The sequence below is a fragment of the Choloepus didactylus genome, chromosome 8, assembly GCF_015220235.1.
Source record: "Choloepus didactylus isolate mChoDid1 chromosome 8, mChoDid1.pri, whole genome shotgun sequence".
Taxonomy (NCBI): Eukaryota; Metazoa; Chordata; class Mammalia; order Pilosa; family Megalonychidae; genus Choloepus; species Choloepus didactylus.
The window spans coordinates 9,692,826-9,704,951 of NC_051314.1; the positions used below are offsets into that span (position 1 = coordinate 9,692,826).

Consider the following 12,126-nt stretch of genomic DNA (forward strand, 5'->3'; position numbering starts at 1 on the left):
AAGAAAAGGAAGGAAAGAGGAAGCGACAGGGGAAACTTCCTGGGGGAAGGAGTAGAGTGAAGGAAGCCAGGAGCAGAATCTGGTCCCGGCCCTCAGCCAATGTGAGGCTGTGGTTCCTCATGAAGGAGAAGCCAACTGTGTGCAGCGAAAGCTCAGCAAAGGGCTGGACCATGGTGGGGTGCAGAGGGGAGTTTGGACCACCTGAGAACAGCTGGGTTCTCTGGGGGGTGCCCAGGGAAGAGAGGGACCCAGGCCCCGGGAAGGGGCCGGAACCAGATTGTCCCAAAACGGGGCCCTGCCCACACCCAGGTTGGTATTTCCAGTCCTCCTCGACAAAGCCTGGCCCCAGGAACCAGCCCTGGAAACCGACCCTTGCAGTGAAGTCTCACCTGTGTCATCTGTATAATCCTCCCACCCACCTCCTCGACATAAGGTGGGAAAACCGAGCCTGGTGGCAGTGAAGGGACTTTCCCAGGCCTCACAGCCAGACAGTGGCAGGAATGGGCTGGAACTGGTCAGGTCGAACCCCAGATTAGTGCCCCTTGGACCATATAGTCTGCCGCAAAATGTAAATGTTGATAAACAATGATCTCAGAAGGAGCCGGCTGGCTTTGGATGGTGGTGCAGGGAGTTCCCTCGCAGGGTTTGGGGATGATGTCAGGAAGCAAGGTGAGCAAAGCTCGAGCTCCACCAAGAAGGCACGCACCTGCCCAACTAACGGCAGCTCTTTACCTTCCAGGGAGGCAGTTTGGGAAGAAGTGAATGGTCAGGCTTCCTGGGTTCAAATCCAGGCTCTGCCACTTGCAAGTCATGCAAACTTAGGCAATGGAATCTCCCCCTGCTCTGGTTTCCTCTCCTGGAAGTTGGGGATAATCACATCACTTAGCTCCCAATGGTGTGTGAGGGTTCAGATCATGGTGGGCAGTGCCTGGCTTGGCGGGGCCTGAACATGTGTTAATGGTTCTATTATTGGAGAATGTTAAGGGGGCATGTGGTGGGCAAAAGCACGGAGTCAGGCATTTCCCCCATCCCCACCCCCCGCCCCCAGAGGCCGGTAATGGTGGGTGGACATGAGCTCCTTGAGGTTGGGGTTCAGAGCTTAGGCCGCAGCCAGGCCTAGGATGGAGCAACAGGTTCTTACGGAGTGAAAGAGTGAATAAAGGAATCCGTGATACCTTTGATTAGTGAGGCCTCTGCCCTCCAGGAACTCTCGGGGAGTCGGGGAGACAGACTGGAAACCGACGATGGTGCCACAGTGGGCTCAACAGACAGAGGAAGGTACCGGCTCAGGCCAGGAGGCCAGGAGACAGAATCAGGCCTATTTATGCTGGGAGCTAAGGGACAAGAAGCCTGGGGGTTGGGGTGGGGAGGACGCTGGGAGCCAGTGGGGCTGCAGAGTCAGTAGGCAGAGACCACCCAGGAGAGGTCAGGGAGCCTGGGTTTGAGTTGGCCAGCAATGGAGGTTCCCGATGCTTCCATGGATGGGATGCAGTGATTCCCAAAGGGACACAGTGGCAGGAGGGAGGAAGGGGTGTGCAAAAATATCTGGGCCCGTCCCCAGAGATTCTGACTCAATAAGTCCCTGCCAGGGACTTGAATTTGCATTTTTAACAACCATCCCTGGTGATTTATTTTTTAAACTGTGGTTACACATATGCAAAATATAACATTTCCCATTTTAACCATGTCAGTGGTGTTAGCTACATTCATTACCAAAACTTTTCCATCACCCCAAACAGAGATTGTACCATGACACATTAACTCCCTATTTCTACCCCTGCCCTGCCCCTGGTAACCTATAATCTTCTTTCTTGTCTCTGTGAATTTGCATAGTCTAGTTATTTCATGTAAGTGAGATCAGACAATATTTGTCCTTTTGTTTCTGGCTTATTTAACTCAACAGGATGTCTTCAAGGTTCATCCAGGTTGTAGCAGGTATCAGAACTTCATTCCTTTTTACAGCATGTATATACCCCATTTTCTTTATCCATTCATCTGCTCATGGACACTTGGGTTGTTTCCACCTTTTGGCAATTGTGGATAATGGTGCTATGAACATTGGTGTACAGATCTCTGTTGTGAGTCCCTGCTTTCAGTTCTTTGGGGTATAGATCTAGCAGTGGAATTACTGCCAAAGTAGAGGTTAGTTTTGTCTGTTTTGTTTTTATCATTCCTTTTTTGTTTTTTTCAGAGCGGTTGTAGGTTTACAGAAAAATAACATGGGAAGTAGCGAGTTCCCATATACCCCCAACCCCAACAGTTTTCCCTTTTTCTTTATTAACATTTTGCATTAGGGTGGTACATTTGTTACAACTGATCAACTAATATGACATTAACTAAAGAGTATTGCCTGTTTTTTGACCTTATACTTATACTCATACTTTTTTTTCACTCAGTTTGTGAGACCTAGCCATGTTGTAATATGTAGCAGAGTTTTATTATTTTTCATTGCTGTATTTCATTTAATGAGTATATCCAATTTATTTATCCCTACGTTATCAGTGGACTTTTGGATTTTTTCCAGTTCGCAGCTTGCCATGGCTTAAACTGTGCTCCCCAAAAAGGATATGTTCAAGTCCCAAGCGCCAGCCCCATGAATATGACCCTATTTGGAAATAGGATATTTGAAGCTGTTATGAGTTGAGGCCAAATTGGATTAGAATCGGCCCTAATCTTGTATGACTGGTGTCCTTATAAGAAGGAGAGAACTGGACACAGAGAGAGAAGACGCCCGTGTGATGGTGGCAGAGATGGAGTCATGCTGCCACAAGCCAAGGGCACCAAGGACTGGTGCTACAGAAGCTCGGAGAGGCATGAAACAGATTCTTCACTCTGGATTTCAAAGGAACCATGTCCCTGCTGACATTTTGCTTTTGGACTTCTAGCCTTCAGAACTGTGAGACCACGGATTTGTTGTTTTAGGCCGCCTAGTTTGTTGTACGTTGTTACAGCAGCCCTAGGAAACTGAAACAGGGCTTTTACAAATAATGATGCTATAAACCTTCTCATATATGTCTTCTGGTGAACATGTGTATGGATATCTGCTGGGTGTGGAAGTGCTAAGTCAGTATGTGTGTAGGTTCAGTTTTAGAGGATCCTGCCAAATAACTCTAAAATGGTTTTCACATGTTTACCTTTTCTCTATTCATTTGGAACTTGCCTTACCATTTATTCTGCCAATTTTATATTGAAGTTTTTTTTCCCACTTAATGATTTATGGGAATGCTTTATATATTGTGGATATGAATGCTTTGTCATATATGATGCAAATATTTTCTATTTATCTTTTAACCTTGTTTATGGTATTTTTGTCTGTTACATTTTTATTACTTGTGGTGTGAGGCTGGGTCTTCCTATGCATGTCAGGAAACTGAGAAGCTACACAGGAAAAGGTCAACAGATTCAACTACATTAAAACTAGAAACACATTAAGGAGTCTGGATGTTATCTTGGTGGCAATGGGAAGCCCCTGGAGGCATTTTTCTTTTTTAACTAGAAAATTGACATGATTAGATGGGCACCAACAGATCATCTATCAGTTTCCTATCTTTCCTTCTTGGTACAACCTAGCTTCAAGTTAATTCTTCACATTGACTAGAACTTTTCCTACTATTTGTGTTTCTTCTGATGTTGGGCTTTTCCCATCGTCTGTATCACAGCCTTCTGGAGTTTGGGCTGCTGCTGTCAGTCTTGGAATGGCTGTGTATCCTGCATGGGACAGAAGGAAGTGATAAAACAGGTTATACCTTTTCCTAGGTGCTGTTCACCAGGAACTTAAAATCTTTTCAACACCCCTGGAGATGGAGCTTATTCCCATTTCACAGGTGAATAAATTGCACGATTCAAACCCTGTTCTTTCTCCTTTTCACGCTACCTCTAATGTGCACTTTTATGGCTGGGAGATGTCTGGAATACATGCCCTTATTATTAAGTAACTCAACAAGTATTTGAACAACTGTCTTTTCTTTTCTTTCTTTTTTTTTTTTTCCCCAAACTTCCCAATAACCCTTCAATGTAGGTGTTATGTCCAATTTACCGACAAGGAAACTGAGACCCAGAGAAGTGAAGTGATTCGCCGGAAGTCACGTGGCTAGTCGATTCTGGAGCTAGTACTCAGATCCTGGTTCGGTTTAAGTTCCTCACGGCCCCAGGCTACCTGTTCATAACAGATGAGACCATAGTGCCTATTTTGGGGGAATAGTTCTGCCCAGGCTCAGGAACACCTCACAGAACAGGTAACCTTTGAGCGGGCCGATCCTTACTAAATACTCATCAAGACATGCAACAGTACCCTTAACACAACCCTGCGAGGTAGGTGCTACCAACAGCCCCGATTTTACAGATGCAGAAACCGGGCAGCAGAGGGAGCACAGAGCGGGGAAACAGCGGGTCCAAATTACACAGCTCTGCCTCCCATTTACTAAGCTCAATCCCTTGTCCCGGTTCCTTCTCGGCCGTTCTTCCTTTTTCTTTCTTTTTTTTTTTTTTTTTTGGTTCCTGAGAGTTGTCAGCCTCCAGTGCAGACGGTCCGGCTTCTCCGAGGACTCACATCCCACACACCGGAGCGCTGGGTTTGAGGATAAGACACGCGCCCGGGCAGCCTGACCCCGGAAGCAGTCGCGGCTCCGGCGACCGCGGCTTCGGTTGCCAAGGCACCGCCCCGGAAATAGAGGGGGAAGCGCGGCGAGCCGGGCAGATAGGCGAGTGGGGAGTCCGCCTGCGAGCGCCGACGTGGGGCTGGGAGCGCGCGGGGGGCCAGGGCGGCCCTCCGCGGCCCTCCTCGGCGCTCGCAGCCCACCGGTGAGGCCCCGCCGCCGAGGCTGCCGCCTCCGGGTCACCGAGGGTGTGGTCGCGCGTGTGGGCGAGCGCGCGAGTGCGCGTGCGTGAGCCCCCGCGTCTACGCGGCCACTACTGTGGGATTCAGGAGCTGCCAGCCGACCCGCGTCCTCCAAGAAGCAGCCCGCGCTGACCGCTCTGGCCTCCGATTTCCCATGACTTACCTGGTGCTGCCCGATTGCTGTAATTGCATTATTATCATTGTTATACGCTTTTGTGGTTATCCCAGCATTTCATTGTTCCTAGACTTTTCCCATTCCTTTGCAATCTGTATTGTTTCTCTTGGCATCTTTTGCAGGGCGCAGTGCACCTGTGGCAGGAGCTCTGCGCTGGAGACAGCAGACTTGAGTTGCTAGCCCTGCTCGCTCGTTAGAATTCTCTTTGTCTCTGGATGACTGTGGCCAAGGCATTTGTTTCCCCTCCCTGTGTCCCCATCTGGGTGTGTGTGTGTGTGTGTGTGCAGGTGTGCAGGTAGTCCACTCCTTAGAGTAGCTGGGGCATTACAGGGGATTAACTCTGGAAGTAAAAGTCCCTTATAATTGTAAACCACTTTGGGGGTTGCAAAGCTGGTTCTTTGTTCAGGAAACAAAACTGTCACCCAGTATAGGTGTGGACATGGACCCTGAGAGCACCTCATGGCAATCCAGTGTCACTGGCAGCTACACAGATTACAAGCTGCAAAAACCATTTGCATTGTTCTTATTTCCTTTAAATATGGCTCTCTTTTTTTCCTTTTCAAAGAAGACGAGTTGGAAAAGAATCTAGAGCCCTAGAATCCTGGGCCTGGGTTTGAAAGTCATTAAAACTGGATGTGATCAAAATAACACTGGAGAAAAAAAATTAAAAAGGAAAAAGAAAAAAATAACTGGGATAGCTGTGATGGGGGTGGGGGGAAGACACAGAGAATGTTCCCACTTCCTGATGACTGGATCCAGAAGAGTGAAATGATTCCCATAAATGTAAGTTCTTCTCTTCTGCTTGCTGTTTTTCCCAAAAAAGTTGGCCAGCTTTTGGCTGTGAGTAGTAATTTCAGGAAGTTAAAGGCTTCTTGTCAAAGTGTCTGTCCTCCTGGGTTGGATGCGTGCCCCAAGAGGCAGAGATATTCCTGGTGTCCACACTCAGCAGAATTAAGCTCAACTCCCAGTCTGGTACTTCATGCCCCAGTAAAACTGTAAAAGTCCTTACGGTTGGTTGGTTGTCAGCCTGTCTCTCCCCTGTGTAACCGTCAGCCCCTCTAGGGCATGGGCCATGTCTAATTCAGTGCTTGGCACATGCAGCACTTATTTGATCACATGTGGAGGGAATTCACTCATTTATTTTCATTCCTTCATTAAATATTTATTCAGCACCTGCTATTGCCAGACATTGTTCTAGGTGTAGGGGATTCAGCAGGAGGTAAGGCAGAACAATATTTCTGCCTTTATGGAGCTGATGTATCTGTGCCCAAGACAGATAATCTCAAAAATCTGTATGCGTGAACCACACCAGTTCTTCCCAAACTGGAGCATGCGTCAGAATCACCTCGAGAGCTTGTTAAAATGCAGATTCCTGGACCCCACTCCCAGGGAGTTCAATTCAAGTACCTGGGGGTGAGGCCCAAGTATATGTGTTTCTAACAGTCTCCAAATGATGCCAAAGCTGCAGTGGGCATTATCCTCTGAGTAGCACTGGACCGGACAATTTAGGTACAACATGAGTGCCACGGTGAAGGAAAGCAACAACCTAGTTGAGTGGGGAGCCATTGAGAGTGGGCGGTAAGGGGAAGGCACTCAGAGGAGGTAACCTCTGAGCTAAGGGCTGAGTGAGTGATGAGAAGGGGCCAGATCCAGGGGAAGGGCAGAGCCTTGAGACAGGACACAGCTGGTGCGGAGGGCTTTGAATGGAGTGACCTTATTTGATTTATGTGTTTAAAGAGTCCACTGCCAAGTGGAGAATTGTCGCTGGGGGGTTAGGACGGCAGCCAGGAAACCAGCTGGGGACTGCTGTGGTCGTCCAGGAGAGCAGGGGCACTGTAGAGACAGGAGGATGTAGAATTTTCTGGAGCAGAGCTGATGTGATTTGCTGATGGATTGAATTAATAATCAGTTGAAGTTGGTTCATTCTGTTGTTGAAGTATTTTACCACCAGGGCTTCCAGCTTGTTGAATGTCTCTTTCCTCCCCTGCATCCAGCCTGTCTTGAGGACCTTCTCTCAGTTTTCTAACTTTCCTGCCACAGGTGTGGCACAGAGCGGCTGTTGGGTGGTGAATGGATGAGAAGCTAGAATTCCAATGGCCGGATGCCCAGGACTGCCCACCTGAAAACTCATTCCCAAGCTTCTGTAGCTCTTGCCGCCTTCCCATTTGTGCTCTGAAAATAACCACCACCTGTCAGGTTTCAGGCTGGTTCTCTTTGGCTTACCTGCCTCCAGTGGTGACAATCCCAGCTGCACTCTCCAGCTGTGTTCAGAATAATGATGAACATGTCACCCTCTGTTTGTCCTGGTTAGGTTCTTAACGATGCTTGGTCTTAATATCCAGATTCATAGATTTATGTGAACCAGTAGAGACCTAACATGCCAAGTTCATCACACGGTACTGATAACTCCACTTTCTTTCCTGTTTTAGGAGGACGGGCCAATAAAACAATCTGATATCAGGTATTTATTTATTTACTTTTCTAAAGAAAAGAGCATAGTATTTCCTAGGGTTGGGAAGGAGTGAGCTCAGTCTTTTCTGCTTTGGGGATTGGCCAGTTGGATCGTTTGTCTCTCCTGTGGATGATTTGTGAGGCCCCTCACTGTGTCTGGCCCCGGCTGGGTGCTGGGGTCTGGAGGGGAATGCACTGCGTCTTCAAGCTTCAGCAGTGGGCATTGCCAGCTGTGCCCTGGGGAGTCCGCAGCCAAGAGACCTAACCTGACAGTCGCCTCACAGTGTAGGAGGGAGGCAGTGAGGGTGTGCAGCTGGTTGCAGCTGCTCCTCTACCTCACTCTCTGAGCCTCACTTTCCTCTTCTGTAAAGTGGGGAGAATCCCTGTGTCCGAGCATTAGGTGAGCTGTAGGATAGATGCATTGGAGAGTAGTACACCAACCCTGCCCGGCCCGGCACCTGACACTTCCTAGTGCTTAGTAAGTGGTTAGCTGTTGTTATTCATGGTTGTTTCAATGTCTCATTACTCTGGGAGGACGGGCTGTGTCCCCAGTGCCCAGCCAAGAGCCCAGCAGGCCCAGCACAGATCGGGGCTGGAACGAGAGGAGTGTGCCTCATCGAAGCAGGGAAGGCTTCAGGGAAAAAGCTCTGTCTGCCTCATGGGCCTGTTTCAAATCCACTTCCCAGGCGGATGCACTGCCTGCCAGCCCACACTTGCATTGTCTCACTGTCACCCCATCACCGTCACCCCAGCAACCCTGGCAAGGAGCTGCACACATCCCCTCTTTCGATGTAGAGGTTCAAGCTCTGAGCGAGCTGGCTCCCAACCACAGCTCAGACATGTCAGGGCTGGAAATGCACTGTGTCTTCAAGCTTCAGCAGTGGGCATTGCCAGCTGTGCCCTCCCTTGGCTCTCCCCAAGGCTGCCACCTAGAACCAGTGGGAGACACTGGTTCTAGATGTGGTTTCCACACTGACTTGGTGCACCGTTGTAAAGAAGCCCTGTGTATCTTTAAAGGAGAGGTGGCCTTCATTCATTTCTTCCTTTTCTTTTTGTTTGTTGTACCACAAATGACCACCTTCTCTCTTTTGTCATCGCTTTATATGTTCCCTGTTGTTTGCGTTTATTTGAAACTCTTTATGGGCACACACTTCTCGTTCTCCTTTCCCCCCTGGAGTTTGGTTTCTAGGAAGCTGCCTTTGTAAATGCTTAAGGACAGTTACATCTCCTGGGAAGTGACTGCTGCAAGTGAGGAGTTGGGTGAAAGGACTGACCCCCGAGGACCTGTCCATCCACTCACCCATCCGGTGAGTGTGCATTGGGAGTGTAACAGGGTCGGGCCGGATGCGCTGAGTGTGAGCTTTGATGTAAATCCCTACGCTGCAATCTAGAAGGAATCAGTGGAGTGAGAGGGAAAGATGATGGAGTCCCTGCCGTCATGCCACTTATGTAAAGAATGTTTGTAAAGAACTCAGACGCAAGGTGGGAAGTTCTGCACGCCAATAGAGCTGGGGGCAGAAGTACACAGAGCACCGAGAGGAGGGGACGTTAGTCCCAGCTGCAGGTGATGTGAGTGGCTCCGTGGAGGAAGCGGTGTTTGAACTTTGCCATGTGTGACCAAGAGGAGTTGGATAAGAAAGCAATGGAGAAAGGCCTTTCCCCCGGCAGGGAGAACCATGCCAGCCAAGGCTTGGGGGCGGGAAAGGGTCAGGCACGTGCCCGGAACCGTGAGCAAGTGAGTGAGCGCGTTCAGCTGAAGCAGGGGGGTCTGAAGTGGACGGGTGGGATAGCAGCAGCCAACGGGCAATGTCATTCAGCAATATTCATCACCAGAGAAGGCGATAAGTGTATTTTCTGGGGTGCCTTTGTTGAACTGAAGGCACCACCCACTAAACGCTCTGGTTAGTTACACTTAGTTTTGCTATATTCACACAGTTGTTTGAGCAACTCTTGATTTGTGCTAGATGCATTTGATCTATGTATTAATCTTGTTTGGGGTAACAAACAGGCAAGAGTTTGTGACACTGAAGAGAAATTGGATGTCCCTGTTCACTCCCTAAGTCCCTGGGGTGGGTCCATCAGTGATGATTTGTCTGCCTGAGTACTAGAAGGAGCAGGGGACCAGAAGTTGGGAGAAAATCTCTGGTCCTGACTAAGGCATTTACCTGCTCTGAGGCCTCTTTTCCTTCTCAGTAAAATGCGGACACAAGTATTTGTCCCGTCTGCCTTATTGTGTCTGGAGACCCCAGACCTGAAGCATTTTACGTCTGAAAGTACTGTCTTTATTCTTTGATTTTGTTATTTGTTAAAATTCTTACTGTGATAATAAATGCAACATATTTCCCATTTTCACCACTTGCAAGTATACGGTTCAGTGGTGTTAATTCTGTTCACACTGTTGTGCGATCACCACCACCCATCATTGTCTTTATTATTTTAAATTATTCCTCATACTTCTGCTGTCATCCCCTGGTGGGAGTGCCTGGTTTAAGGTGACCCTGTAAGATTTACCTTTGAGCATGTCCCGTGGCTGGTGTGGCTGGTGGTGGTGATGGTGATGGTGATGGTGGTGGCGGCAGCGGTGGTGGTGGTGGTGGTGGTGATGATGGTGGCGGTGGTGGTGATGGCGGTGGTGGCGGTGTTGGTGTTGGTGGCGGTGTTGGTGATGGTGGTGGTGGTGGTGGTGGTTGTGATGGTGATGATGGTGGTGTAGGTGATGGTGGTGGTGGTGTTGGTGGTGGTTGTGATGATGATGATGGTGTTGTTGGTGGTGGTGGTGGTGGTGTGGGCCTGACCTGGTGAAGGGCTTGGGCCTCACCTGAGAGCCTGATCCTGCAGTTGGACTCTAGGGGGCAGTACGTGAGCAGGATTTGTCAAGTATTTAGGACTGGGAGGCTGGACTCAAACCAGGGAAAAAGGAAAATCCCCTCAGCAGTTGGCTTTGACGTGATCCCAGAATGTTTGTGGGCATGTGGGATTTACTCATATTCTGGGGTCTGACTTAGCAGCCTGTGGGGATTCCACTCTTGTGCTTTTGTTGTCATCTTGGTGCGGGGGCTGCTGCCTCCCCCACGTGAGTCTCCACTGACATCTACCAACAGCATATGTTTACATGGCGCCTTGTGATGTGTGGAGAGCGAGGTCACGTATTCCTCCTGCTGACCCCATGAGCCAGGGGTTGTCTTCATTCCGAGGAAGTTCCACTTCACGGAGGGAAGGTGATGGGCTGCTGGGGACACAGCCCTTTGGAGAGGCATCGTCTTGTGTTAGACTCAGAACACCAGGACTTCGTGGGTCCTGTTCCTACATAGGTTCAGCCCCCTCTTCTGTAAAATGGGGGTGATGACAGTGGTAACACTCAGTGTTTGTCGAGTGTTGTTCTCAGTATCTCCCATGTATTTACTCACTGAGTCCTCGCTGTCCTTGTTTTATAAAGGAGCAAACAGAAGTTCAAAGACATAAGTTTCTGCCCAGAGTTGCATAGCTAGTGTTGGAGCTGGAACTCAAACCCAAGCTCTGTACTCTTTTTTTTTTTTTTTTTTAATTGGTTAGGGACCATCAACCACGTGACTTCTGGAGGCTTCCAGGTGCCTTTGTAAGCTTCCCTTCTTAGCTCCGTTTTCCCTCCCATGGCACCACCTCTCGGACTCTGCTGGCCTTGCGGGGGGTGTCATATGACAGCACCTGGAGCTCGTCCTGGCAGGGCCCCTGAGGCCAGCACATCTGGGTCCCCGACTCCACATCCCATGATTTTTCTGCCCTGTCAGGTTGCTCCGAAAGCAAAGCAGTTGTAGGCCTATGGGAGGTGTCTGCGTTCGTAAGAGACTCTCAGGGCTCTGGCCTGGTTTTGCCGCGGAGCCCCTTCAGATGAGCTTGTGCACAGAAGTGTGAACAGATATGCCCTCTGGTTGGGGCAGGGGCAGGAGCTTGGAATCCTGCCCCACCCCACATGGGGCTGCCCAGAGCACAGTTTGAAAACCAGTTTTTCCAGAGGCGGAAACTAAGGGCCAGAGCAGTAAAATAACTTGCTCACACTCACACCGTGGGACTGATGGGCCTAGGACCATCATCTGTCAGCCAGTCCACGTGTGCCTGGCACAAGCCAGGAGCCAGAAAGCCAAGCCCCTGGCTTCTAGCAGGGACGGCGGCTTGCGGGAAAGCAAGCAGTAGGTGGGTAGTACTCAAGGGAGAGATGGTGGTGCTCAGATTAGGGAAGGTCCACTAACTCCCACTCAGAAATCAGCCTTCCCCAGCTGCCCTGACCAGGTCCCGTCCTTCCACCAGCTTTCCTGCCCCCCTGTGCCTCTGCTTTGTGATTCTTGTCACAATTGCATTTGGACATTGTTCGTTGAGTATTTAATTGCTGTTTTTGTTTCCCACCAGCCCAGGGTTTCTCAAAAGCAGCACTTGTGATATTTGGGGCTGGATGATTCTTAGTGCTGAGGGCTGTCCTGTGCATTGTGGGATGCTTAGCAGCATCTCTGGTCTCCACCCATTGGATGCCCGCACACTCCCCCGCAGACTCTGGTTATGACCACCCAAACATCTCTAGACGTTGCCAAATGTCTCCTGGGCAGCAAAATCACCCCTGATTGAGAACCACTGCTGGGTGAGATGGGGCCTGGAGTGGGGGGCTGTAAGCTTGTTTTGTGTGGCTCGAGGG

At 49.6% G+C, this 12,126-nt stretch overlaps 1 protein-coding gene across 6 annotated transcripts in view; it reads left to right on the top strand.

Moving 5' to 3' along the window:
- Positions 1 to 4,680: 4,680 nt before the first annotated feature.
- Positions 4,681 to 12,126, top strand: part of TTLL1 (tubulin tyrosine ligase like 1) — a 42,813-nt gene continuing 35,367 nt past the window's right edge. For 2 of the 6 annotated variants that reach the window (XM_037847094.1, XM_037847096.1), the window contains exon 1: positions 4,681 to 5,019. The gene's annotated coding sequence lies outside the window, so the exon portion shown is untranslated. Of the gene's footprint in view, positions 5,020 to 7,441; positions 7,474 to 7,507; positions 8,771 to 12,052; positions 12,073 to 12,126 lie in introns of those variants that run through there. The other 4 variants (XM_037847091.1, XM_037847093.1, XM_037847092.1 and 1 more) reach the window with 4 other exon arrangements.